This window comes from Triticum dicoccoides, chromosome 3B (genome assembly GCF_002162155.2).
Source record: "Triticum dicoccoides isolate Atlit2015 ecotype Zavitan chromosome 3B, WEW_v2.0, whole genome shotgun sequence".
NCBI lineage: Eukaryota > Viridiplantae > Streptophyta > Magnoliopsida > Poales > Poaceae > Triticum > Triticum dicoccoides.
In genome coordinates this window covers 249,272,554-249,291,821 of record NC_041385.1, presented here as the reverse complement: position 1 = coordinate 249,291,821, position 19,268 = coordinate 249,272,554, and positions in this window count along the sequence as shown.

Here is a 19,268-nt window from a genome sequence, read left to right as displayed (position 1 = left end):
TAATGGCCCAACATTACCACGTGGGTGGGCCCTAGAGCTTTCGGCCACGCCGCCAGGTGCTTGCCGCAAAGTCTACGAAACTAGCCACGTACGGCCTCGAGCAGTCCGATTTGTGGACAACAGATACCGCCTTCGACCGGAAGCAGTAGTTAATAAATAGCTAGTATAGTTTAGGGTTTAGACTCGGGTTTTATTGTATTGTCTAGCTTTCGCTACAATTCGCATCTACGAGACGTGTAGGACTACCGCCTTGTCAGATCCACAGTGGAACCCCAACTTTTCATCTAGTTCGTGTACACAATTTATCATCCGCAATTTCAGTTGCAATTCACCTTTGTTCTTGCTGGTTCTTCGGTTGCTTGCAGGAACTCGAACCTCGTTGTTCAGGTTGATCGTGCCTACGGCAAGGTCAATAACCATCGGAGATTGGTTTAGCGATTGTCGAGGCGTATCGTCGGGTACGGTATAGCCGGATCATCAAGGTCAAAATCCACCAAATCGATATTTATCCCCTCTCTCATCGAAAGATCGGGCCGCTGTCACATCAAGTGGTATCAGTTTTCAGGTTCATCGGTGAGAGATTTACAGTTTTGTTAGATTACTTATTTTCTGTCCCATAAACCCACGAAAAAGCCAAAAAGAAATAGATTAGTTCATCCATTACACCTACCTTTTTAGCCTTTAGCAATTTTAGCATCTAGTATTTGCGTAGTTGAATTTTTGGTTGCATTCATCCTAGTATTAGTGCTGGTTTAGATTCGTTTGGGAAGAAAATTGTCTACTAGATCGCACTTGTTTTTGTCCACCATATCTTCTGCCGCAAATTCCTCGGTAATCTAGAGGAAAAAAAACAAGTTTGCATCGTTTTGCACGCGTACAGGCGCTGCTCCACAACAGTACTTCGGACCAGGTCAACTTGAGCCTGCGTACGTGCATCCATACACACATCGCGTTTCGCGAGCTGCCAGACATCCCAGCACACGCACTCTGGTCCTTAGCGTGGCTTCACGCCAAGCAAGACGCAAACCATCAGACATCCAGCCGTGTCAGTCTGTCTCCACGCGCGACACGCCCACCGATTTCCATCAGGCTGTGCCTGTGTATTAGTACTAGTCCACGCTAATCTCCACAATCAAGTGCTTGTAGCTAGCTATCGTTGCACCTTGTCCAGTAGCCTTGCATCTTATCTCTTGTGACTTAAATTGTGTCTGTGATTTCTGCTAGCGACTGGCCTGTCAAAAAAAGAGAAAAAAAAAGTGAAGCAAAAGAAAAAAAAGGAAAAAAAAGACAAAAAAATAGAAAAAAAAGGGTTGCAACATTCAGGCCGGCTAGCACTCTTGGTGCAATCTCTTTTGACGTTCAGAATTGTTCCTTTGCTATACACGTGATACTTGCTGGACATTTTCTTTTGTTGCTCTTGGTCGCCATACGCTACGTTCACACCTCACTTATATTTAGCTATTTAGAGCTATTATATTTTTATCGGTTTCCACTCCCTTGATTCAGTATCTAGGCTTAGATTGTTTTATCTCTTACTAGTCGACTACCAGCACTAGTTAGGAGTTTGAGCAATTATTCAGCTTGCATTACTTTTTGCTTAATTGTGCCACATATTGTGAGTTGAGGGAACCATCACCGAGCTCCACTTCCTATATTGTATCTTGTTCGGTCACTTGGTAATCGCTGTATCAATCTTTTGATCACTTTTGACATCGCCAACGGCCGGCAACCACTGCAGCACGGTAAGAACTGGTAAGAGCTTGGTAATTGCTTGAGAGTTGAGAGACATTTTCCACCGCCTCACTGTAGTTACTGTAGGAGCCATATACTTGTGATTTTGTTCTTGTTCCGTCCTAACCATGGCAGGTGACGAAGACAACATGAAAGCCACGGTGGCACGGCTTGAGGAGGATGTGCATGCATACACCGAGCGGTTCACATCGTTCGAGGGCGCACTTGATAAGCGTCTCAAGTCGATCGAGGATAGCAATGAGACGTTCACCCAAACACTTGCATCTATTATGAAACGTCTTGATGCCCAGGATGCCCATCTAGGTGCCGCCTCCACTTCCGCTCCGCATCTTCCAGCCACCAACACAGGTCTACAACGAGCTCGTCGGGTACCCCCAGGAGACCTGAGGCACCCTCTTTCATACACCGATGCCGTCGAGCAGCCTCGTCCTCGCAATGCCACCTCGATAGCCGGCGACATCCAAGATGACACCTATGATGGTGATTCCGAGGATCCTGATGCAGTTAATGATAACAATGATCGTGATCATCGTCGACTACGCAATAATCAACAAGGTATGGGACGACCCCAGCGTCCTCAGGTACGTGGCCATGACGACTCTTTGGGTAGAATTAAATTTGTCATGCCTCCTTTTGATGGGAAATATGATCCAGATGTTTATCTTGACTAGGAATTACTAGTTGATCAAAAATTTGCTTGCCATGATTTTCCTGATGATAAAAGAGTTAGGGCTGCAACTAGTGAGTTTAGTGATTTTGCTTCTGTTTGGTGGAGAGAACATTGTCGTAAACATCCTAATAATATTCCTGCCACTTGGGAAGCTTTGAAATTAGTAATGCGTCACCGTTTTGTTCCTGGATATTATGAACGTGACTTGCTAAATAAACTACAATGCTTGAACCAAGGATCTAAATCCGTTGAAGACTATTATCAAGAATTGCAAATAGGCATGTTACGTTGTGGTTTAGTTGAGACTGAGGAAGCCTCTATGGCTAGGTTCTTGGGTGGATTGAATAGAGAAATTTATGACATACTTGCTTATAAGGATTATCATTCAATGACCCGTTTATTCCATCTTGCTATACATGCTGAACATGAAGTGCAGGGTCGTTCGAGAATGCGTCCTAATTTTTCTGCAGGTCGTACTTCCACATGGGCGTCACGCACCCCTGCTGCCACGTCCACTCGCACCTCTACAACAGCACCTGCAACCTCTCGACTGGGGCCTTCTTCCTCAACTTCAGCATCACACCACTTCGGCACCACTAAAAAGTACTACACCAATTCCAACAAATAGTTCGTCATCATCGTCCACTTCCTCCAAAAGAACAAAGGATATCCAATGCCACACTTGCAAGGGATTTGGCCATGTCATGAAGGAGTGTCCTAATAAGCGTGTGTTGATCATTCCTGAAGACGGCGAGTACGACTCCGCTAGTGATTTTGATGAAGACACATATGCCTTGCTTGCTGCACATGAAGACGATGTCACAAGACCGGAGCAAGAGGAAGAACATGTGACCGCCGACGACGCCGATAAGTACATGAGTCTTATATCACATCGTGTACTTAGTGCTCAGATTGTCAAAGCAAAGAAGGATCAACGTCACAACCTCTTCCACATCAAAGGAGTCGTCAAGGAGCGTTCCGTTCGCATAATCATTGATGGAGGGAGTTGTAACAATTTAGCAAGCATTGACATGGTGGAGAAGCTCTCCCTACCTTCGCGACAACATCCGCAACCGTACGACATTCAATGGTTTAATGATGGTGGAAAGGTAAAGGTAACACGCATGGTGAGAGTTCCTTTTTCTTTAGGTTCATACCATGACACTATTGATTGCGATATTGTGCCTATGCAAGCTTGTTCTATGTTACTAGGAAGGCCATGGCAATATGATAAACAATGTTTACATGATAGTAGAACTAATCAGTACACTCTCACACATAAAGGAAAGAAAATCATTCTACACGCTATGTCTCCTGAGCAAATTTTAAAAGATGATCTTGCTAGGGCTAGTAGAAACACAAATATTCAGTGTACTAAATCTGAAAATCAGAAAGTTGTTGATGAGTTAGAACAATTTAATAAGATGCACAAATCTGATCCTAGCACATCTAAAGAAATTAAATTGAAAGGTGCTTCTTTCTTAGCTACACGTGCTGAAATTTTTGAGTTAGATGCTCAAATTGATGAATGTTATGCTCTTATCTGCAAAGAAGTTTTGTTTTCATTTGAGGATATGCCTTCTTCTTTGCCTCATGTTATCGCTAACCTTTTGCAGGAGTATCATGATGTTTTTCCAAAGGAAGTACCACCGGGGCTGCCACCTATGAGAGGAATTGAACACCAAATTGACTTGATACCCGGCGCCTCACTACCCAACCGTGCACCGTACCGGACTAATCCCGAGGAGACTAAGGAGATTCAGCGACAAGTTCAAGAACTACTCGAAAAAGGTTACATTCGCGAATCCCTTAGTCCATGTGCTGTACCAATTTTACTAGTTCCTAAAAAAGACGGTACTTCGCGTATGTGTGTTGATTGTAGAGCCATTAATAATATTACAATTCGATATCGTCATCCTATTCCAGATTAGATGACATGCTTGATGAACTCAGTGGCTCAGTTGTGTTTTCTAAAGTGGACTTGCGTAGTGGATACCATCAAATTCGTATGAAACTAGGTGATGAATGGAAAACTGCTTTCAAAACTAAATTTGGTTTATACGAGTGGTTAGTTATGCCTTTTGGATTGACTAACGCACCTAGTACTTTCATGAGACTAATGAATGAAGTTTTGTGAGCTTTCATTGGACGATTTGTGGTAGTATATTTTGATGATATTTTGATTTATAGCAAGTCACTAGAGGAACACTTAGACCATTTGCGTGTTGTTTTTTCTGCTCTGTGTGATGCACGTTTATTTGGTAATATCGAGAAGTGCACTTTTTGCACGGATCGAGTCGCTTTTCTTGGCTATGTTGTGATAGCGTAGGGAATTGAAGTTGATAAAGCCAAGGTTGAAGCGATCCAGAGTTGGCCGACCCCTAACTCGGTCACACAGGTACGAAGTTTTCTTGGACTTGCTGGGTTCTACCGGCGGTTCGTGAAAGATGTTAGTACCATCGCAGCATCGCTCAACGAGCTCACAAAGAAAAATGTGACATTTGTTTGGAGCGACGCACAAGAGGAAGCCTTCACTATTCTTAAAGATAAGCTTACACACGCCCCTTTGCTGCAATTACCTGATTTTAATAAGATGTTTGAATTAGAATGTGATGCTAGCGGCATTGGTTTAGGTGGTGTTTTATTGCAAGAAGGAAAACCAGTAGCATACTTTAGTGAAAAGCTCAGTGGGCCTAGTCTGAATTATTCAACGTATGATAAAGAACTTTATGCACTAGTTCGGACTTTGGAGACATGGCAACATTATTTATGGCCTAAGGAGTTTGTCATACATTCTGATCATGAATCACTCAAGCATATTAGAAGTCAAAGCAAACTGAATCGTAGACATGCAAAATGGGTTGAATTTATTGAATCCTTTCCTTATGTTATTAAACACAAGAAAGGGAAGGAGAATGTTATTGCCGATGCCTTGTCTAGACGCTATACTATGTTATCACAACTTGACTTCAAAAATTTTGGACTTGAAACTATAAAAGAGCAATACGCTAATGATATTGACTTTAAAGATATATTGCTCAATTGCAGAGAGGGTAGAACTTGGAACAAGTTCGTCATTAATGACGGATTTGTTTTCGCGCTAACAAGCTATGCATCCCAGATAGCTCTATTCGTCTTTTGTTGTTACAGGAGGCGCATGGAGGAGCACTTATGGGACATTTTGGCGTCAAGAAGACAGAAGACATCCTTGCTAGTCATTTCTTCTGGCCAAAAATGAGAAGGGATGTGGAGAGATATGTTGCACGCTGCACGACATGCCAAAAAGCTTAAGTCACGAATGAACCCACATGGTTTATATATGCCTCTTCCTGTTCCTAGCACTCCTTGGGAAGATATATCTATGGACTTTGTATTAGGACTGCCTAGAACGCGACGGGGGAGAGATAGTATATTTGTTGTTGTCGATAGATTCTCTAAGATGGCACATTTTATACCTTGTCATAAAAGTGACGATGCTACTCACATTGCTGATTTGTTCTTTCGCGAAGTAGTTCGTTTACATGGTGTGCCAAATACAATTGTTTCTGATCGTGACACAAAATTCCTTAGCCACTTTTGGAGGGTGTTGTGGACAAAATTGGGGACTAAGCTTTTATTTAGTACTACATGTCATCCTCAAACTGATGGTCAAACTGAAGTGGTTAATCGTACATTGTCTACTATGCTTAGGGCTGTTTTGAAGAAGAACTTAAAAATGTGGGAAGAATGTCTACCACATGTAGAGTTTGCTTATAATCGTTCCGTTCATTCCACCACAAAATTATGCCCTTTTGAGATTTTTTATGGATTTATACCTCGTGCACCAATTGATTTATTACCTATTCCATCTTCGGAGAAGGTAAACCTTGATGCTAAAGAACGTGCTGAATTAGTATTAAAAATGCATGAGATGACTAAGAAAAATATTGAACGCATGAATGCCAAATATAAACTTGCTGGTAGTCAGGGAAGGAAAAGTGTTGTTTTTGAACCAGGTGATTTAGTATGGTTGCATTTGCGAAAAGACCGTTTGCCTGATTTACGAAAGTCAAAATTAATGCCTCGTGCGGATGGACCTTTTAAAGTGCTTGAAAAAATTAACGAGAATGCATATAAGCTTGATTTACCTGCAGAATTTCGGGTTAGTCCCACATTTAACGTTGCAGATTTAAAGCCTTATTTGGGTGATGACAACGAGGTACCGTCGAGGACGACTTCGATTCAAGAAGGGGGGGATGATGAGGACATCTCTTCTATTGTTACACCCGCCGCAACTCCTACATCAGTTATTCCACTTGGTCCTATTACTAGAGCGCGGGCGAGACAAATTAATGACCAGGTACTATCGCTTCTTCGTACATATGATTTAACTAATGAGAATATAATATTACACTCATGTTTGGATTTGCTTGTACTTAGGAATAAAGGAAAGATTAAAGAAGGTTCAGATCAAATGGAGCAACGCTCTTGCATGCATGTCACACGTCCTATCCACCAAGCATGTCACGTACGCATGCATGAAGTGCACCAGGACAAGAGACTTGGATTAATGGCCCAACATTACCACATGGGTGGGCCCTAGAGCTTTCGGCCACGCCGCCAGGTGCTTGCCGCAAAGTCTACGAAGACTAGCCACGTACGGCCTCGAGCAGTCCGATTTGTGGACAACAGATACCGCCTTCGACCGGAAGCAGTAGTTAATAAATAACTAGTATAGTTTAGGGTTTAGACTCGGGTTTTATTGTATTGTCTAGCTTTCGCTACAATTCGCATCTACGAGACGTGTAGGACTACCGCCTTGTCAGATCCACAGTGGAACCCCAACTTTTCATCTAGTTCATGTACCCAATTTATCATCCGCAATTTCAGTTGCAATTCACCTTTGTTCTTGTTGGTTCTTCGGTTGCTTGCAGGAACTCGAACCTCGTTGTTCAGGTTGATCGTGCCTACGGCAAGGTCAATAACCATCGGAGATTGGTTTAGCGATTGTCGAGGCGTATCGTCGGGTACGGTATAGCCGGATCATCAAGGTCAAAATCCACCAAATCGATATTTATCCCCTCTCTCATCGAAAGATCGGGCCGCCGTCACATCAGTAATGATCAAGAGGTGATCCTGAGCTCCTACTTACGTCAATCATAACACAGAAACCGTGTTCACTTCCCGGACTCCGCCGACAAGAGACCATCACGGCTACACACGCGGTTGATGCATTTTAATTTGGATCAGGTGCCAAGTTATCTACAACCGGACATTAACAAATTCCCATCTGCCACATAACCGCGGGCACGGCTCTCGAAATTTTATACCCTGCAGGGGTGTCCCAACTTAGCCCATGATAAGCTCTCGCGATCAACGAAGGATATACCTTCTCCCAGGAAGACCCGATCAGTCTCGGAATCCCGGTTTACAAGACATTTTGATAATGGTAAAACAAGACCAGCAAAGCCGCCCGATGCGCCGACAATCCCGATAGGAGCTGCACATATCTCGTTCTCAGGGCAACACCGGATATGTCAGCCTACGAGTAAAACCAGACCTCGAGTTGCCCCGAGGGGGCCCCGCAGTCTGCCCGGTTCAGACCAGCACTTAGAGAAGCACTGGCCCGGGGGGGCTAAAATAAAGATGACCCTCGGGTTGGCCGACCCAAGGGAAAGGTATAGGTGGTGGTGAGGCAAATGGTAAAACCAAGGTTGGGCCTTGCTGGAGGAGTTTTATTTAAAGCGAACTGTCAAGGGGGTCCCATAAATCACCCGACCGCGTAAGGAACGCAAAATCCGGGAACATAACACCGGTATGACGGAAACTAGGGCGGCAAGAGTGGAACAAAACACCAGGCATAAGGCCGAGCCTTGCACCCTTTACCAATATATATAGATGCATTAATTAAATAAGAGATATTGTGATATCCCAACATAACCCTGTCCACCATGGAGCAATCTTCAACTTCACCTGCAACTAGCAACGCTATAAGAGGGGCTGAGCAAAGCGGTAACATAGCCAAACAACGGTTTGCTAGGAAGGGTGTCAAAGGTTAGAGGTTCATGGCAATTTGGGAGGCTTGAAGAGCAAGTGATATGTGGCGCAGCATAGCGATAGAACGAAGCAACTAGCATAGCAATGATAGTAGTGAGATCCAGGGTAGCGGTCATCTTGCCTGAGATCCCGCTAGGAAGAAGAACGAGTCCATGAAGAAGACGAACGGGAGCAGTCGAACGAATCCTCACAATCGCAACATTACCGGAACTAAAAAGCAACACCGGAAAGAAACAAACAACATGGTAAATGCACAAGCATAAACATGGCATGATGCACAAACAAGTATGATGCATGTTCGGTTTAATGAGGCATGGCATGACAAAGTGCAACAAACAACCCTACAAATTAAGTGGAGCTCAATATGCAACGAGTTGCATATTGGCGAAACACCACATCTGAGTTATTTAGTTTGCTCTCGTTTAGGTACACAACAATGTTAAATGTTGTTAAACATGGCAAGGGGTGTAACAAAAGTAAACTAACTATTTAGGCAAGTTTAAATGAGGCCGAAACAACAAACAACATTTCCGGAAAATCCTCATATGCAATTTATGAATTTGCTACTGTTCTGCCCTAAAACATATTTTAAAGTTGTTAAACAGGAAAATAAAGTTGACCATGTTATTCTATGCATTTTTCCACCCCAAATACATATAAAGTTTATTAAATTCGGAGCTACGGTTAATTAGTTATGAAATAAATCATTTTAACATGGCATTTGAACAAATTTAAACAAACAGCATTTTAAACATTTTAAACATGGATGAAAATGGCATTATGTGAAACTAGAGGAAATTCTAAGCATTTTCCCTATTTAAAATATTTTAATCCGATGCACGGTTTGTGAGATATTAAATGCATGAACATGAGAGGTAATGTGTAAAATTGCACTCTCTGGATAAATCGCTAAATCGCAGAACGGGAAAAAAACATCCACGGGCCGAATCTGGAGCACTGCTAGGCTGAACACAGAGAAGGGGCTGGGGGTGCTGCTCACCATGGGCCTCAGCCCAGAACTGTGGAGAGGTAGCAGCAGGCCGACAGGATGCAGCTGCTGGGTCGGCTCGCGGGACGCGGCCCAGGCGCTGGCGTGGCGCGGTCAACGCGCGGGACAAGCGAACTGCTGCTGCTCTCGTTACTGAAGAACAGAGGAAGAAGCAGGTTCAAGCGCTGGCGGCTGGGCGCGATGGACTTCGGCATCGTGGGCTCAAGGAACGGAGGGAGGTGCGGCGAGATGGGGCCTACAGGCGGCGGACGGCGGCGAGGATCCACCTGATCTGACGAGGGGAGATGGTTCCTGATGGAGGGAGTCGAACAGGACGACAGCGGCTCAACTCCTGTGAAGAAATTCAAAGAGACGAGTGAATTCAGAGAAGAGATTCAGGGAGAAGAAACGGGAAGAAAAAGGAGGGAACCACGGGCGCGGGTGGCTAGATGTGCTCACCGGCGAGCTACAGAAGGGCCGGGCTTGGAGCACTGGTGCTCGAGGCAGGGACGCAGGAGGCGGGGCTTGGTGCAGCGACTTCAGAGGAAGCAGGGAGCGGGACTTGGCGCTCGAGACAGATAGGAGGCTAGCGGACGACGGAGACGGCTGGATCCGGCGAGGTTGGGACTCCGGCGAGAAGAGGCGAGGCCGGGAACGAATCAAGGCCCTGGATCCACGGTGGAGGACGCGCGGGCTTGCCTCGTTCCTGTCCCTGACGAAGAGAGACAGAGAGAGGTGAGACAGGGAGAGAGAAAGGAAGAGAGGGCGCGAGGGAGGCCCGGCGGCGTGACCTGGAGGTGCTGGTGATCGTCGACGGTGAGACGAGGCGGCGAGGGTCGCGAGGAAGACGGCGGAGCTCTGGATCGGGAGGAGCTCGGCTCTCCTCGGGCGTTGCACAGCGCGAAAAGGGACGCGGGGAGCAGCGGGAGGAGGAGGCGTGCACGGGAGGGGCGCCATGGGTCCTGGGTGCGTGCTCGAGCTTGAGCAGCGAGCTCCTCTTGCTCGGACGCGGGCGAGGACGAGGGAGCGAGAGGGGATTTGGCCAGGTGGGATCTGGGTCGATCCCGAGGAAGGAGGACACTTGTTCGAGCGCTCCGGTTGGGCTGGTGGGGAGAACGAGGAGAAGATGGAGGCTGCGATTGGTCTCGGGTGGAAACTGGATCGGGAGGGATCCCAAGGTGGATGCGGGAGAGCGGCGGCGGCGGGTGAGGGAACGATGGGACAACTCTCCTCAAATTTAGGGTTGGGTCATATTTATATAGCAAGGAGGATTAGGGCAGGGTTAACCCGGTACGTCCGAGCGAAATCGGGCGGTCGAGAAAAATAGGCTAGGGGGTCCAAATAAGAAAATGGAGATGTTTTATAGATGTTGGGGGATGATCCGAACCCAACGGTCACGACAACCAGGTTCGACTTCGGGGGAGTTTTCGGACGCGCGCAAGAGGGGGTCTGAGAGAGGTCAACAAGGACAAGGACCTGACAAAATAACAACGGAGGCAAAGAGAGAAAGGGCAACTGTGAACGGCTACGAGTTTTATGAAAACATGCAGATGCAATGCGCATGATGCTATGAGATGAGATGCATGGCATGAACAAAATGCAAAACAAACGACAATAACCCAACCACGAAGGAAAATATCATATCGCACCTCCGGAAAAGGCAAGAGTTGGAGTTACGAATATGGAAAGTTGTATCCGGGGCGTTACAACACTCCACCACTACGAGAGGATCTTGTCCCGAGATCTTAGGACCGAGACGGAAGGGAAAAGGGAAGAGGTGAAGCAAGAACTCAAGAGAAGAAGCAAAGAATCGAGAGCACTCGAGAAGAAGAGAGGAACGACGAGGATGACGAATCGAAAGCTCACGAATTCAGATAGACTATGAAACAACTCCTGTTAGAACGAGTTAGAAACGAATAAGACTGAAAGGATTTAGGCAGCACTCCGGTTGAACATGTAAGGATTAGAACAAGAACTTGAGAGGATGGAATGATACCTGATGAAGACATGACACAAAACCTCCGGAAAGAATTAAAAGAGTTGAATGAAAATAACGGAGAATAAAATGTCAACTTGTGCCACGAATGAAATTGAAAGCATCTTAGAAGAAAAGATTGAACGGAGTTGTTGAGAAAATTCAACAACAAAAAGAATAAAGGTTGTTGTGGACTTATGGATGACATCTCAAAATTATAAGGTGATAACCAACCACAAGCAGAAAAGATTGAATAGCTGAGAGGAACGAAGAAATGCACAACTCCACTTCAAAATAATACAGAGAATTAATTGCACTTTGAGATGCAAGAAGAAGGATACTTGAGCTCCTTCGATAAGAATCTTGATGAACTCTTGACAAATGAATTAAATCATGAAGAACCACCATGAAGAACTCCGGTGACAAAAGGATGGAGATAGGAATGAATGATGAAAGGAATGAGATTAAAGCTTGCGGTGATTTAGATGGAGGTTCCGACGAGATGGTCGAGGAAATTTGAACTCCAGAAAAGAAAAGATGAAAAGACTTGGAACTAGAATTTATTCATCAAGAACAAACTCCGAAGGAAGGGATTACTCACTTGAGGAAATAAGAATAAGATTTATTGTATGCTTATCCTTCATCAAATTAAATTGATGACAAGCAATGGATTTTGCATACTACTTATTCTTCTTGAAAAGGATTGAGAAGTGACATATCGCAAACTTGAGAAGGTCTTCATGAACCACCGGTAGGATTGAAAAGAACGACTGAATTAATATGATAATGAAGGAAAAGAATCTTGAATGAACCATCGTAAGAATTCGGAAATGACTGATGAACGCGAATGAATCACCGGGAAGAATTAGAAGAATAAATAAGCTAGAGGGGATTTAGATGCAAAAGAACAAAGAGATCATGAGCTGATTAAAGAACACTTGAACGAAGCACCGGGATAAATAGAGAACGATAACTAGAATGATGGCCTCCGGTGAAAAGAAATGGAAAAACAACTCCTGACATACTCCAGATGGATGAAAAGAATATCTGACAAACGGAATAATTTGAGAGGATAAAATGAAGCTAGAACCATGAATCTTCGGGAGAACGGGTAAGATTTAGAGGAAAAACTCTTCTTCTATCTTCAAATGACGACGAGAAACCACCAAAATTACTGAGATACTCCGGGAGAATGAAAAGCGAAGAGGTTGAGCCAACAATGAAAAGAATTTGAACGAGATCTTGGAGAAGGCATGTGACTGATGTGATCCATTCTTACATCACACTTGAAAAGAATTGAAAATAACTCTGAGGGAATTAGGAGAGTCAGGTAAGATCCTGGGAAAAGACCTGTGGGTTAGGGCCCACTAAAAGAAAACACCGTTGGAAAGGGTTGTTGAACAGATAGATGATGCACCGGAACAACTGAAATATTTGAATGAGGTGACAATCTCGAATTACTTGGAACACAGACGAATCTCCTGAGATGTCCTGAGCACTCCGGAAGGATAAAATGGCGAGAGGCGAACGAGCAGGGAAAACACTTGAGCCGAGGAAAAGAATATGATCAACCCGAAAAAACTTGAATTGAATCCACCAGAGAATAAAAGAGATGAAGAATGACGAATGAGACGAGAATTCACCGGTTGAAATAATTGACGAAAGACTGAAGGGTTCCACACGAATGAAATAGATAGTCGAAACAGACTCAGACTCCGGCAAGAAGAGGGTGGGAGGGCGGGAAAAAAACAAAGGCAACTGGAAGGGTAGTGAATATCTTGAAGAGAAAACACCGATTGAAATCATTGAGGAAAGAAAGCAAAGACTTCGCACGAGTAGGATGGATACTCGAATACGAACTCCGGATTCGAGAAGAAGAAGGGAGGGCGGGTGGGAAAAACAAAACAACTGAGGATTGAACTTGCGAAAACGGAGAGGGTCGAATCACCTTGACGAGAAATGCACTGGATGCAGAGAGCTGAGGAACAACGATCGGAAAACCAATTGCGTGATCCTAAAGAAAATTTTAAAGGGAAGAGAAGTAATTTAAAACACCTACGTCAAGATTCCTCACCAGAGCGACGAAGGGGCTGAGGAGTAAAAGAATTCCTACTCTCCGATATAACTAGACTCAGAAAACAGTTTTGTTCTAGACTCAACAATGGCCAAACTATACGATCAATCAAGGGGGCTCCTAGGGTCGGTCGAGGCTCTGATACCAACTTGTCACGCCCAAGATGCGACCCTATCCTAAAGGAACTCGAAGGTCCCACCAAAGATAGAAGCGCATCTTGAAGACGCTTTTGCAAGGTGGATATCATTACATCGACATTACATAATAGATGGGGATACATACATAAGGCATACAATGCCACAAGAATACATCAATACATCATACATAAGAGCAACCATCCGACTACGGATGAAACACAAACAGAAACTCAAACGACATCCACCCTGCTAGCCCAGACTGCCGACCTGGAACCTATCCCCTGATCGAAGAAGAAGCAGAAGAAGAACTCCAAAACAAGCAACATCGCTCTCGCGTCAAGATCAATGCATAATCCTGTACCTGCAACTGTTGTTGTAGTAATCTGTGAGCCATGAGGACTCAGCAATCCCATTACCATGGGTATCAAGACTAGCAAAGCTTAAAGGGAAAGGAAGGGGTAAAGTGGTGAGGTTGCAGCAGTGACTAACCATATATGGTGGCTAACATACGCAAATGAGAGAGAGAAGAGAAACAAAGGAACGGTCGTCAACTAGTAATGATCAAGAGGTGATCCTGAGCTCCTACTTACGTCAATCATAACACAGAAACCGTGTTCACTTCCCAGACTCCGCCGAGAAGAGATCATCACGGCTACACACGCGGTTGATGCGTTTTAATTCGGATCAGGTGTCAAGTTATCTACAACCGGACATTAACAAATTCCCATCTGCCACATAACCACAGGCACGGCTCTCGAAAGTTTATACCCTGCAGGGGTGTCCCAACTTAGCCCATGATAAGCTCTCGCGATCAACGAAGGATATACCTTCTCCCAGGAAGACCCGATCAGTCTCGGAATCCCGGTTTACAAGACATTTCAACAATGGTAAAACAAGACCAGCAAAGCCGCCCGATGCGCTGACAATCCCGATAGGAGCTGCACATATCTCATTCTCAGGGCAACACTGGATAGGTCAGCCTACGAGTAAAACCAAACCTCGAGTTGCCCCGAAGGGGCCCCGCAGTCTGCCCGGTTCAAACCAGCACTTAGAGAAGCACTGGCCCGGGGGGGCTAAAATAAAGATGACCCTCGGATTGGCCGACCCAAGGGAAAGGTATAGGTGGTGGTGAGGCAAATGGTAAAACCAAGGTTGGGCCTTGCTGGAAGAGTTTTATTCAAAGCGAACTATCAAGAGGGTCCCATAAATCACCCGACCAAGGTTCATGGCAATTTGGGAGGCTTGAAGAGCAAGTGATAGGTGGCGCAGCATAGCGATAGAACGAAGCAACTAGCATAGCAATGATAGTAGTGAGATCCAGGGTAGCGGTCATCTTGCCTGAGATCTCGCTAGGAAGAAGAACGAGTCCATGAAGAAGACGAACGGGAGCAGTCGAACGAATCCTCACAATCGCAACATTACCGGAACTAAGAAGCAACACCGGAAAGAAACAAACAACATGGTAAATGCACAAGCATAAACATGGCATGATGCACAAACAAGTATGATGTATGTCCGGTTTAATGAGGCATGGCATGACAAAGTGCAACAAACAACCCTACAAATTAAGTGGAGCTCAATATGCAACGAGTTGCATATTGATGAAACACCACATCTGAGTTATTTAGTTCACTCTCGTTTAGGTACACAACAATGTTAAATGTTGTTAAACATGGCAAGGGGTGTAACAAAAGTAAACTAACTATTTAGGCAAGTTTAAATGAGGCCGAAACAACAAACAACATTTCCGGAAAATCCTCATATGCAATTTATGAATTTGCTACTGTTCTGCCCTAAAACATATTTTAAAGTTGTTAAACAGGAAAATAAAGTTGACCATGTTATTCTATGCATTTTTCCACCCCAAATACATATAAAGTTTATTAAATTCGGAGCTACGGTTAATTAGTTATGAAATAAATCATTTTAACATGGCATTTGAACAAATTTAAACAAACAGCATTTTAAACATTTTAAACATGGATGAAAATGGCATAATGTGAAACTAGAGGAAATTCTAAGCATTTTCCCTATTTAAAATATTTTAATCCCATGCACGGTTTGTGAGATATTAAATGCATGAACATGAGAGGTAACCTGTAAAACTGCACTCTCTGGATAAATCGCTAAATCGCTAAATCGCAGAACGGGAAAAAAACATCCACGGGCCGAATCTGGAGCACTGCTGGGCTGAACACAGAGAAGGGGCTGGGGGGTGCTGCTCACCATGGGCCTCAGCCCAGAACTGTGGAGAGGTAGCAGCAGGCCGACAGGATGCAGCTGCTGGGTCGGCTCACGGGACGCGGCCCAGGCGCTGGCGTGGCGCGGTCAACACGCGGGACAAGCGAACTGCTGCTGCTCTCGTTACTGAAGAACAGAGGAAGAAGAAGGTTCAAGCGCCGGCGGCTGGGCGCGATGGACTTTAGCATCGTGAGCTCAAGGAACGGAGGGAGGTGCGGCGAGATGGGGCCTACAGGCGGCGGACGGCGGCGAGGATCCACCGGATCTGACGAGGGGAGATGGTTCCTGATGGAGGGAGTCGAACAGGACGACAGCGGCTCAACTCCTGTGAAGAAATTCAAAGAGACGAGTGAATTCAGAGAAGAGATTCAGGGAGAAGAAACGGGAAGAAAAAGGAGGGAACCACGGGCGCGGGTGGCTAGATGTGCTCACCGGCGAGCTACAGAAGGGCCGGGCTTGGAGCACTGGTGCTCGAGGCAGGGACGCAGGAGGCGGGGCTTGGTGCAGCGACTTCAGAGGAAGCAGGGAGCGGGACTTGGCGCTCGAGACAGATAGGAGGCTAGCGGACGACGGAGACGGCTGGATCCGGCGAGGTTGGGACTCCGGCGAGAAGAGGCGAGGCCGGGAACGAATCAAGGCCCTGGATCCACGGCGGAGGACGTGCGGGTTTGCCTCGTTCCTGTCCCTGATGAAGAGAGACAGAGAGAGGTGAGACAGGGAGAGGGAAAGGAAGACAGGGCGCGAGGGAGGCCTGGCGGCGTGACCTGGAGGTGCTGGTGATCGTCGGCGGTGAGACGAGGCGGCGAGGGTCGCGAGGAAGACGGCGAAGCTCTGGATCGGGAGGAGCTCGGCTCTCCTCGGGCGTTGCACAACGCGAAAAGGGACGCAGGGAGCAGCGGGAGGAGGAGGCGCGCGCGGGAGTGGCGCCATGGGTCCTGGGTGCGTGCTCGAGCTTGAGCAACGAGCTCCTCTTGCTCGGACGCGGGCGAGGACGAGGGAGCGAGAGGGGATTTGGCCAGGTGGGATCTGGGTCGATCCCGAGGAAGGAGGACACTTGTTCGAGCGCTCCGGTTGGGCTGGTGGGGAGAACGAGGAGAAGATGGAGGCTGCGATTGGTCTCGGGTGGAAACTGGATCGGGAGGGATCCCAAGGTGGATGCGGGAGAGCGGCGGCGGTGGGTGAGGGAACGATGGGACAACTCTCCTCAAATTTAGGGTTGGGTCATATTTATATAGCAAGGAGGATTAGGGCAGGGTTAACCCGGTACGTCCGAGCGAAATCGGGCGGTCGAGAAAAATAGGCTAGGGGTCCAAATAAGAAAACGGAGATGTTTTATAGATGTTGGGGGATGATCCGAACCCAACGGTCACGACAACCAGGTTCGACTTCGGGGAAGTTTTCGGACGCGCGCAAGAGGGGGTCTGAGAGAGGTCAACGAGGACAAGGACCTGACAAAATAACAACGGAGGCAAAGAGAGAAAGGGCAACTGTGAACGGCTACGAGTTTTATGAAAACATGCAGATGCAATGCGCATGATGCTATGAGATGAGATGCATGGCATGAACAAAATGCAAAACAAACGACAATAACCCAACCACGAAGGAAAATATCATATCGCATCTCCGGAAAAGGCAAGAGTTGGAGTTACGAATATGGAAAGTTGTATCCGGGGCGTTACAGTGTCGCCAAGCAAGAGGCCATGGTTCGAGAAGATGCAGGCCGACATGCTCAAGTTCGACGACGAGTGATGTATGACGGCGAGCGCCATCTTTTTTGTATGCCGGCAGGTGTGCCGGCATGACCACGGGAGCCGCGATGGCGTGGTCGAACTCAAGCCCCACCCTTTTGTGTGCCGGCATGAGTGCCGGCCGGCTGGCGAGTGCGCCAGCATGAACCTGTGGTGATATTTTCTGAAGCCGGCATTGTATGCCGGCGCTGGCATGGTGCCGGCATGATCACCCGCGGGCCTTTTTTTAAAGTTGAATGCGGACATGAAATGGATCGGCGCGTTGGGCGCACTGCCGACCCAAATGCAAAACTGGGCGGACGCCGGTGGGGGCGGCCGACCCAAATGGACAAAAGTCGGACAAATGCGCCGTCCGTTTGGATTGGCCCGTTGGAGTTGCTTTTTTTTTAACAAACTAAGGGCCCGGAAGGACCCCGAAGCTGCATTGATTAGAAAGGAGCAGTACACAGCGATTTTACATCAGGACCCTGAACGAAAAAGGAAAACACTAACCGGTCCCTGACTATTACAAAGAGGACCCCAGAAAATTGATGAAAAAAGCAATCGGGTCCCTGGCAACTCCAGCCTGAAACTTGACTCGTCTTCACCGGGGACGGCACCACTTGGTGCGGCGAGCCCTCCATGGCACCACGCCACGAACTCCAGGATGAAGCTGCATTGCCTCCCATCTGGCTCTTGGCCGGGAGGAAGAAGAAAGACCGCCATTCGGTTAGAGGATTCGGCGGCGACGGCCGGCATCGACCGCAACAGCGGGAGCCATAGGCCATCCAAGATCTCCGTCGGTGATGAGCTCGAACCCGAACTAGATCTCCATCTTTCCTCTCTTCCTCCTTCACCACCATGGTAACCTTGGAAGCAGAGGAAAATAAGGACCTCCTCCAGATCAGCGGACCAAACGAGCTTATTCGTGGAGTCACCGGCAACCCACTCCTGACAAGCAACTGGCACACCAGCGCAGCCAGGACTGCAGCCACCGCTAACCTCCGGCCGCTGCTCGAACGCGGCGGCGGTACGCTCCACCTCGGCATAGCGCCAGACGCCACAGGGGTAAGACTCAACTTAGACTTAATATATACATAGCTCCTCCGTGCTCCTCTCCCTTCTCTCCTCCAGCCGGCATCGCCGCCGGGGAAGATTGGGGATCGGGCCGGGACGTGCTTCTCTCGCTCGACTCTCAACAGGGGCGCTCTCTGTTGTTCAGTTCAGATGTGCTGTCCGTTGGAGTTGCTCTAACAAAGCAAAAAAGATAGTTGCAGCCTAGCTAGGAATATATATGCTTTGGTGAAGTCGGACCCGTAAATAAGCTATATATATATATATATATATATATATATATATATATGCTTTGGTGTCCTGTAGTATATGCCATCGTCTCCTGGTCTCTGCATATACCCGCCACATCGCGCGTCCCCCCTGCCTCGCTGTTAGGTACACGATGTCGTCGCCGCTCGAGTTCGAGGAACTGTCGCAGACGTGCCGGAGGGACAGCTTCTGCCTGGACTGCTTCCACGCCTTCTGCTCCCACTGCTGCGGCTCTCATCACCACCGTGGGCCGTTTCACACCGCCATCTCCGTCGACGTCGCGGGCCGGCCGGTGTTCCAGCCCGGGGACTCGCAGTGGATGCCCGACGAGGTCGTCCGCGCCAT